The 9,812-nt window shown below is 46.6% G+C and overlaps 1 protein-coding gene across 3 annotated transcripts in view; it reads right to left on the bottom strand.

Annotated features, from left to right (window-relative positions):
• STX11 (syntaxin 11) overlaps positions 1 to 9,812 on the bottom strand; it is a 41,770-nt gene that overhangs the window by 20,118 nt on the left and 11,840 nt on the right. Inside the window, exon 2 of one of the 3 annotated variants that reach the window (XM_034765491.1) lies at positions 9,536 to 9,615. The gene's annotated coding sequence lies outside the window, so the exon portion shown is untranslated. Of the gene's footprint in view, positions 1 to 3,019; positions 3,117 to 9,535; positions 9,616 to 9,812 lie in introns of those variants that run through there. The other 2 variants (XM_034765490.1, XM_034765492.1) reach the window with 2 other exon arrangements.

The following is a 9,812-nucleotide window of genomic DNA, read 5'->3' on the forward strand; positions in this document are numbered from 1 at the left end:
CTATTAGCAGTCATTGATCTATGGATAATGAGGTGGTGATTTGTAGAAGTACATGGGGCTACCCTCGGTAATTTTTGTTTCTTTCTTTTCTTCCTTCCAATAGATTCTAGAGGGTTATTTTGGGTACTTTCCTGTTCTAGATGTATGAAAGACTTAGCAAGGAGGCATGGGCTGAAGTGTTTTCAGAATGACGGCAACATTCATCAGCTTTATCGCGGGCCTGGAGAGTGTAGTTGAGTGTCTCTTGTGGTTCAGGTGAGATTGAGGAATGGATAACAGTGAGCTGGTTCAGACTTGAGCCAAATAAGACTCAGATGATTATGGTGCATGGGGGAAAGTAACCATTAGTTCTGCTTTCATTCAGGGAGGCCACATGTCTGTTTGTTAAAAGAAGTTCACAAATTGAGGAGCTGGTCAGATTTCCAGACAATCAAATACCATTAGTGACCAGGGCTACTTCCCCCCCCCCCCATTTCTGTGTGGTCTCAGTTTGCAAACTTCTCTCAAATAAAACATTCAGTGAAACAATCCAGTACTCAGTGGTAGTGAGAGAAATGGCTGGAATCATCCTGAAAACATTTTGACTTTTCATTAAAAAAAAAAAAAAAAAAAAAAAGTTTGGCAATTGCAAATGGAAATATGGAAATTTTTTGGGCAACCATTTTCAATTAAAAAAAAGTTGAGGAAAGCAGACACTGCATTTTTTTAATAGTTGAAAATGTTTCTGATGGAAAGTTGTAGTGAACTTAAGCATGTTAAGTTACCAGGATGCCACTCTATTACTCTGTACCCTGGTACAGAGCATGGCTTTAAGTCTCCTACTAGATCCTGCCTGCAGCGTGGAACCCTATTCGTGCTGCTCCAACACCACAAACCCACAGGAAATTCCTCTTGCTCTCTCTGCCCCGCCCCCCCTTCATTCTGAGTCAGGTACAACACATCTGCCATCTACAGTTGTAATGTACTATAGTGCTGTCCCCCCCACGACTCCCCACACACTAGTTTGCCCCATAAACATGCAAAGAAACTACTACAGTAAAGCAATTAGTGACTTTGACTAATGTTACATTTCTGTCAAATAGAGGTACTCTCCTTCTCACATTCTGCCCCCCGGACATAAGTATAGGTCTAGACTTCCCAACACTATAAAAATAACTTAACAGTTTATTATTTACTATTAAAACTATAGCAGTAAACCTAACCAAGTTACATGATAAACCTTCATGACAGTGTGGTATGGTATGGCATGTGATTTTGTATGGTATTGTGTTGCAGTTATTTGCAATGATCAGACACTACTATTACCACAGAAAATGATAATCTGAAACATTAGACACATTATTCACGAGAAGAGGTTGTGTCTCACCCCTCTATTCTTAATCGAAACCTTACCCTAACACTTGTTATGTTACCATTTTAGACTGAAGGAAAACAAAACAAAACATGGAAACCAGCTGGCTAACTCCATTGCTTGGTTCATAAATACACCTGCCATATTTAACTGGGCACTCAATAGTCTGTGAGCAGTAGCTAATCTCAAGCCTTAAACTGAAGAAAAGTGACAATTATTCATGGGTGGAGGGCACCATAAGAAAGAGTAAACAAAGGCTCAAGCTCTCCATCAGCATAAGAAGAATACTGTGTAACCTATCATACAGGAGCATCACACTTGCACAGCCCTTTGAAAATTTAAAGTGCTAAGTAACAGTATTATCAGAAAATAATGACACAGTTTAAGTTCTCCTCAAATTGTGAGGCCATGTATAAAAGCCACTGATTTTCCTTCTTCAATGTCTGAACACATTAAAAAAAAAAAAAAAAAGAAAGCCTCACAGTTTTAATGCCTACTCTCACAATTCAAGAGTAGGAACAGGAAGTTTAAATTACCATTTTCAGGCCAATGCCAGTCCTCTAGTCACTTCCTGTCCCACTATCATTCAGTTTGTATTACAAAAGGCCATCTCAAATATATGGAGGTACTTATTTTAACAGGAACATCAATTCCAATCAGTTAGTAGGAAGAGTCAAAGAAAGGTAACTTGTTCAGTCAGTTAATCATGGGTCATTCTGGGGTGGCTAAGGAGAGAGCAAAATGACTTTTATATTCTGGATCTAAAGGCAAATACACATATTAGCTGAGTTTGGACTGTAATACACAACCAGAATCGTTAATGAAGTTAGCATTTGCTAGGTTACATAGATTGGAGGAGTAGGGAGATCCTGATTTTGTTGTTCTTGGTCACAGGATTAAGCAATTACAGCTGAATATGTATTTTTTTTAAAGGATTTAAAATAGCTTTCAGCCAGATATCATAAATTCTCTTTTCACCTTCTAAACCAGGTACTTTCTTGAAAAACAAACACACTGCATCTCTTTTCCCTGAGATTAAAAAAAAAAGAGAGAGACTATTTCAAAGCACACCTAGACTCAGAACACTAGCTCGTTACTACACCATAATATTGTTCTCTTTTGCTTTTGTTTGAAAGGGCCATGGTACTTTACCTGTGTCTCAAGCACGATGGAAAGGAGTTAGTTTTAATATTTCCCCGGAGCTTTCCAAATGTGGTACAATTTGAAGGGAACCTGAACTTGTCTAGTTTCTTACTGGCTGATGATCTTCCAATTAAAACAACCATCTGTCTCAGGCGCCCCAAGCCCCCTTCCTAGCCCGGGATTGTTCCCTGAGTCCACTGCCACCCCTCCGCCCCTCTCCAGCAGGTACCGCATCGGCCTATTCGGCAAAGTTCAGATGCTACGACTTCCCCCGAAGCGAGCGGCGGGCGGCTCAGCTCACGCCCACCGCACCCAGCCGAGAGGAGCGCGCCCCGACCCGGGAGGCTGAGAGGAGACAGGAAGACTCCGGGCTCCCACGAGTAGCCGAAAGAGACGGGGGGCTTTAGAGCTGAGAGGGGCGCACGCCGCCAAACCCTCCATCCCCACAGGGGCCCCGGCAGCCCTCGGCCGGGGGGAGGCTCGCTCTGCCCGAGCCGCAAGGCAAAGGGCCCCGGCGGAACTCACCGCTCCAGGAAGATGGGCGAGAGGCTGAGTCCCCGCTGCTTGCTTCAGCCGCGTCCTCCCGCAGAAACGTGCCGCTTCCTCGAGGGAGCCTGTCAAGCCGGGCTGGGCGCAGGGAGTTTCCCCAGCCCCTCACGCGCCCCGCCCAGGCTCCTCCCCCGTCCGGGCCCATTGGCCGCAGTTCCAGGCCGCGGCAGTGACCGGCCGCGGGATGCTGCGCTGCGGGGCGCGGAGAGCCAGGGCGCTGGGGGCTTCCAGAGCCTGGGAGCCAGCGGGGGAAGGGGTCTCCCAGTGGCTGCCGCGGCATGGTGGGGAAGCCCGGGGGTCTGGAGGTGGAAATTGGGGAGGTGCGCGGGGCTCTCCCAGGGTCTGCTGCGAGAGCCATGGATGATTTGGGGACCGACTGGTACAGCCCCCTCCTACTCTCCCCAGGCCTGCTTCGGGGAGAGCTTGGCGGTGGGTCACTTCTGAGAACAGGCTGAGGGGGTTCCCCAGCTGCTAGGAAGTGTGGGTGGCTCTGGCTGTAGCCAGCTGCTGGGCCCAACTGTCCCTTGCTACCCCTTCCTGGTGCTCTGGTTCAGAAGGGGCCGTTGCAGCAGATGGGCACCTAGTGCAAGGGGTCAGCACAACCTTGCTTAAGTGGCTGTTTTAACCCTGTTCTGCTGATACTCACACCTGCTTGTCAGCTGTTTGAAATGGGCCACCTTGATTGCTTTGGCCTCATTAGCATTACAAAAGTGATTTTCCTTCCCTTGGTATTCACCCCTTCTTGGCAACTGTTGAGAATAGGCCACTTCCACCTTAATTGAATGGTCTTGTTAGCACTGACCCCCCCACTTAGTAAGGCAACTCCCATCTTTTCATGTGCTGTGCAATTATACCTGTCTACATGTATTTTCCACTCCATACATCTAATGAAGTGGGTTCTAGCCCACGAAAGTTTATGCCCAAATAAATTTGTTAGTCTCTAAAGTGGCACAAGGACTCCTCGTTGTTAGTGCAGTTAGAGCAGGTCGGGGGAGCTAAATAAGGGTGTGGGGAGTGGAGGGTGTGGGGGAGGAGATGATTGAGAATGGAGTATCAGAGCAGAGAAGCAGCAGGGTGAGTGGGGGGAGGTATGAAGGAGTGAGGGGGTGAAGAGTAAAGTTACAGGTAGGGTAGAGGAACAGGAGGACCAGAGTGGGTGGGGATGGATCAGAGCATGGGATATTGGGAATAGTGATGTAGCTAGGCTGGAACATTTGGGTGGGCCTTGATGGTGGGTGAGCAATGATGGGGGAGCCCCACACTCCCTCCAGCCAGCCTTGGGGGGGGGGCAATGGATGCTCTGGCCTGGGCCTCCTTGCTCACACCCAGCTCTGGGAGGAGAAGCCACTCTCCAGGGGCAATGGTTCCCATCCCAGTCCCATGCCGGTCCTGGCTCCCCAAGTGGCAGGACTACCTTTTTTGAGGTGTCAAAAAACCTCTGCTGCCACTGGTTCTCCTGAAGCTTACCCTCCTCCCAGTGGCAGATTAGTTACTGGGCCAAAGGGGCATGCTCAGGGCCCCAGCCAATTGTGGGCCCCTGGAAAAATGGGCACTCTGCCTGCTCTACCTCTCTGCCTGGTGCTCCTGCCGGGGAGCAGGGTCAGGGCGTGAGAGCTTGCCTTGCTCTGCCTGCTCGCTGGCTGGAGAGCAGGGCAAGCCCCTGCGCCCCGACCCTGCTCCCCAGCTGGAGCACCGGGCAGGCGGAGAAAACCCTCACATCACAACCCCGCTCCCCGGCTGGAGTGCCGGGTGGACAGAGTGGGATAAGCTGGAGCTGAAGCAGAGCTGGGGCTGGGGGGTGGACCTGGATGCTAAGTGGGTTGGCTGCGGCCCACGGATGGCTATGCCCCTGATAGGGAGTAGGCGGCATTGCGCAGAATGATACAGGAGAAGGGAGGTAAGTGATAGACTGAGAATTGTGGATGGAACAGACGCTGCCTCAGTGAATGTCAACAACCACCAGTAGCAACAGAAGTGGCAGAAAGTCAGAATACAGTTTTTTGGGCCCTGTTCATGTTATAACTTGTAATCAGTTGCTGGCATGTTTGGCTGTACACATAGCTTGTGTTTGAATACAACAAGGTTAAAACTCCATTTGTGTCTGTGGTAAGTATACTAACTGTGTTGAGCTAACCATATTTTGCTATGCCAGAGGCCTAGGGGTAGACAAAGCATCATGTTGTAACAAGTTTAGCTTTTTTGCAGTGTGGACTGGACACCCTAACTAAATTTGTATAACCAGTTTGGCTAGTCCTTCTTCACTGCTCTGTGTGAAGTACAAAGCCCACACATTGCCCCACATTTTGCTGATACTGATCAGTCAGTGTGCATGTTCTCCAGTTGCTTTTTCTCTTACTGAGGTCCTGATTCAGAAAGATATTTAAATGTAATAGTGTCATTGGCTTCAATGGGACAACTCGGGTGCTTAACACCAGACGTGCTTGAATACCTTACTGAACAGGGGCCTGAGGCACTATGTCCAGATTTTCCCAGAATTCACTAATACAAACATGGTAGGGCAGATATGCAAACACAGTATGATGGCAGAAAAACTGCTGGGAATACAAACTGAACCCCATTACTTGTAACCATTTATCAAATAAAGATGAATAAGTATTGCATGGACAATGCCTGTAGTGTGTGTTTGGGGGTTACTTGCTGTGTGCTGAGCTTGTGTTTGTCAGTCTGTTTGGTTGTTTGGAGGACCGTGTGCTGTGGCTGGCAGTTGGAAGCTGTGAGCTTCAAAGGAAGGTCTGAAAGCTAGAAGCCTCTGGTAATTGGCTGAGCCTTAATCAGTGGGCGGGGCATTCACACAGGCCAGGGCTTTATAAAGGGGTTATAGTGGACCACAAGCTAAATATGACTCAACAGTGTGATGCTGTTGCAAAAAAAGCAAACATGATTCTGGGATTTATTAACAGGTGTGTTGTGAGCAAGACATGAGAAGTCATTCTTCTGCTCTACTCTGTGCTGGTTAGGCTTCAACTGGAGTATTGTGTCCAGTTCTGGGCACCACATTTCAAGAAAGATCTGGAGAAATTGGAGAGGGTCCAGAGAAGAGCAACAAGAATGATTAAAGGTCTTGAGAACGTGACCTATGAAGGAAGGCTGAAAGAATTGGGTTTGTTTAGTTTAGAAAAGAGAAGACTGAGAGGGGACATGATAGCAGTTTTCAGGTATCTAAAAGGGTGTCATAAGGAGAAGGGAGAAAACTTGTTCACCTTAGCCTCTAAGGATAGAGTAAGAAGCAATGGGCTTAAACTGCAGCAAGGGAAGTTTAGGTTGGACATTAGGAAAAAGTTCCTAACTGTCAGGGTGGTCAAACAGTAGAATAAATTGCCCAGGGAGGTTGTGGAATCTCCATCTCTGGAGATATTTAAGAGTAGGTTAGATAAATGTCTATCAGGGATGGTCTAGACAGTATTTGGTCCTGCCATGAGGGCAGGGGACTGGACTCAATGACCTCTTGAGGTCCCTTCCAGTCCTTGAATCTATGATAGTGCCCCAAAGAGTTGGGGCCAAATTCAGTTGTGAGTCGATTAGTGTAATTTACTCAGTCGGAGTTGTACTAACATACTCTGCCTTAAATGGGGTCTTTACTGAAGAAAACTTCCCCCAAATTCTAACCAGTTTTAAAAACTCGTTAAGCTAAACACTGTTGGTATTTGCCATGTCTTCAGTGACTGGTAGGGGAACCTGGGCCCATCCTCTACTCTGGGTTCCAGCTCAGGGGCCCTCCAGTTAGCAGCCAAGGCCTGCACTGCTGTTCTTTGCTGCTCTGCCCAGAGCCTTCTCCTACCTTCATGTCTCCCCACTCTCTGGGCTTGCCAGCATCCCAACTCCCTCCTCCCAGGGAGAAACTGTGGATCACCCTTTATAGTCTTAACACACCACCATCCTCCCAGGGAGTGACTGCAGCCTGCTTTCCTGCAGTCCCCTTCTGTTGTCTGCTCCCTGGCTCTATGGAAGTCCTGCTTGTTCCTGCCCTGCTGAGCCTGCTCCCAATAAACCCCCTACTCTCTGGCTCCTCCTCCAGATGCAGCCAGTGGAGTTAAGTGGCCTGCCTGGCCATCTTAATCCGTTCCAGTCTTGTGTGGGTAGACACCCTATCACAGTAGGCCAGGGGTGGCCAACCTGTGGCTCGTCAGAAGTTAATATGTGGCTCCTTGTATAGGCACCGACTCTGGGACTGGAGCTACAGACGCCAACTTTCCAACGTGCCAGAGGGTGCTCACTGCTCAACCTCTGGCTCTGCCACAGGCCCTGACCCCACTCCACCCCTTCCTGTCTCCTCACCTCCCCCCGCCCCAGCCTCAAAACAGCTGATCGGGAGGTGCTGAGAGGAAGGGGGAGGCGCTGATTGGCAGGGCTGCCAGTGGGTGGGAGGTGCTGGGAGTGGTGGGGGCTGCTGATTTATTACAGTGGCTCTTTGGCAATGTCTATTGGTAAATTCTGGCTCCTTCTCAGGCTCAGGTTGGCCACCCCTGCAGCAGGTGATGAGAATGACACTGCAACAAGAGCCAGGGTAGGGAACAGACAGGACTGGGAGAGAAATAGATTGCCGGGGATGGGCAGAAGGGGTCAGGCTTTGGAGGAAACAGGCAGAAGAGCCTGTGCCCACTACACACACTCCCTTGCAGAGCCTGGACTGGAACCCAAGACTCACCCTTCCTCTGCTGTCAGAAAACCCACTGGCAAAGTGTGTGTCTCCTCTCCCTTAAGTGCTGGTCCACATGGATTATGACAATTTACTACTGCTCTCCGTTACTACCTTATCTCAAGTGATTGAGGTATGTGCAGTGGATCTAAAGGTTCCAGACACATGGCTGCACCATGTGGGTGTCCACATGATGCCACAGGATGGAATTTCTGTTTTTCAGTTAGCTTTTTAAAAAACCCTAGGAAATACCATATGATCATGTAATTAAAGACTATTGTTCTGCTATCCACCAGAGGCCAAATTAAGATTGAACAGGCAACCTTAGTTCTATCATTTTCTAATGTTTGAGTGCTTTACTTTGCAACATTAATGTTCTTTTAATGTAGCTTTGTGTGCGTAATAACTGATATAGGCTTATAATTGATATTTTGATGCTTACTTTTATAGTAAATAAGAGGGTCATATTTTTGAGGTATGTAATAGAATTTGAAGATATAAACTATGACTGAATTTGAATATTTAAATACCTTCCCTTGGCTGTTCATTCCCTGACACACATACCTACCAACAGAACTGAAAGCCAAGTCGGTTCACAGACACAAAAATTGTTAACAGGAGTTTTGACTGAATAAAGACTTAAAGATTTGGGGCCAGATCCTGCAACCCTTACTCACATTCAATATGAGTACAAGCTATAGAATTGGGTCTTTGGCCCTCTTAGTCACATAACTGACAGCAGAATGTGTATATATTGCATCATTAATCTTATGTAATATGTTCCAATGCTGACCCTATGTAAATTGGTACATTTACTCAATATCTAGTTCTCAAAACCCTTTTTTACACCATGTGACAGTTTCAGATAAGGAACTGATGAAAGAATGAAGTGCAATAAGAACAACTTGAAGTCAAAGCCAGAATCAAGTTGTGAAAGAAACAAACAGAGTTTTATTGAGGAAGACTTTTCCAGAGATGTTCAAAGGCCTAGTTAAAGCTCTCTCTCTCACACACAAATTACAACTATCTATCTATCTATATAAAATTCACTCTTGGAGAGAAATTATTTTCCATTTGACATGATGTAGTTGGGGCTTTGTTCTGATTTCACAAACAAATAATTTTAACTAAAATTTCTTTAAAAGTTTATATTAAAGTTATTTTATACATTATATGACCTCTTCTCTTATCCTCTAAATCTCTCTCCAAAATTACTGCTTTTATATAACCTTCCTATGTTAATCTCCCTCCCTATTCATGAAATCTTTCTGCAGCAGTTCTCAGACTATGGGTTGGGACTCTAAAGTGGGTCGTGACCCGGTTTTAGTGAGTTGCCAGGGCTGGCGTTAGACTTGCTGAAGCCCCAGGGCTTCGGTCCCCCGGCCTGGAGTGGTGGGGCTCAGGCTGGCTCAGGCTAGCTCAGGCTTGGCCCCCACTCCTGGGGTCCTGTAATAATTTTTGTTGTCAGAAGAGATCGCAGTGCATTGAAATTTGAGGACCCCTGGTAGAGTATCCCATTTATTGGGTGAAATCCTGGTCCAAGTGAGGTCAATGAGAAAACTTCCAAAGACCCATTATATTCTTCTGAATCAGAGTGGGAGGGACCATAGGTTTATTGCATGTAAAGCAAAGCGTACACTTAAAAAGCATTCTATAAATAATATTAACCAGCCATAAAAGAAAATCCTACATTTCTGAGAGCAAGATTTGTTCCTCCTCTTCCCTCTCTTTTTCACATCCATCTGGATCCATCTCTTTGGTAGTATTGATCAGTTAGGCCTCGATCCCAGCATCCATTTAAGGCTATCTGCAGGATCACAGGATTGGATACTTACTTGCTTTCCCTCTTCATAAGGCTGACTACAACACAAGATTTCAGGCACACAGCTTTCTCCTTTACACTGGACTGAAGAAACTAAATGAAACAATTTAGAAAATAAAAACCAATATAGCAAACATCTAGAAATAAAATTGCTTGTTAATGTAACTGCCTGGGTAATCAAGGATATATTCTGGCTGGTGTAACATAAAACATTGATTGAGAATTAAGTAAACCCGTAGGTTGTTCCAGCAAAACTGCAGTTAACAATGCACTGTGTGACAGGCCAGCTT

This window comes from Trachemys scripta, chromosome 3, assembly GCF_013100865.1.
Source record: "Trachemys scripta elegans isolate TJP31775 chromosome 3, CAS_Tse_1.0, whole genome shotgun sequence".
Lineage (NCBI taxonomy): Eukaryota > Metazoa > Chordata > Testudines > Emydidae > Trachemys > Trachemys scripta.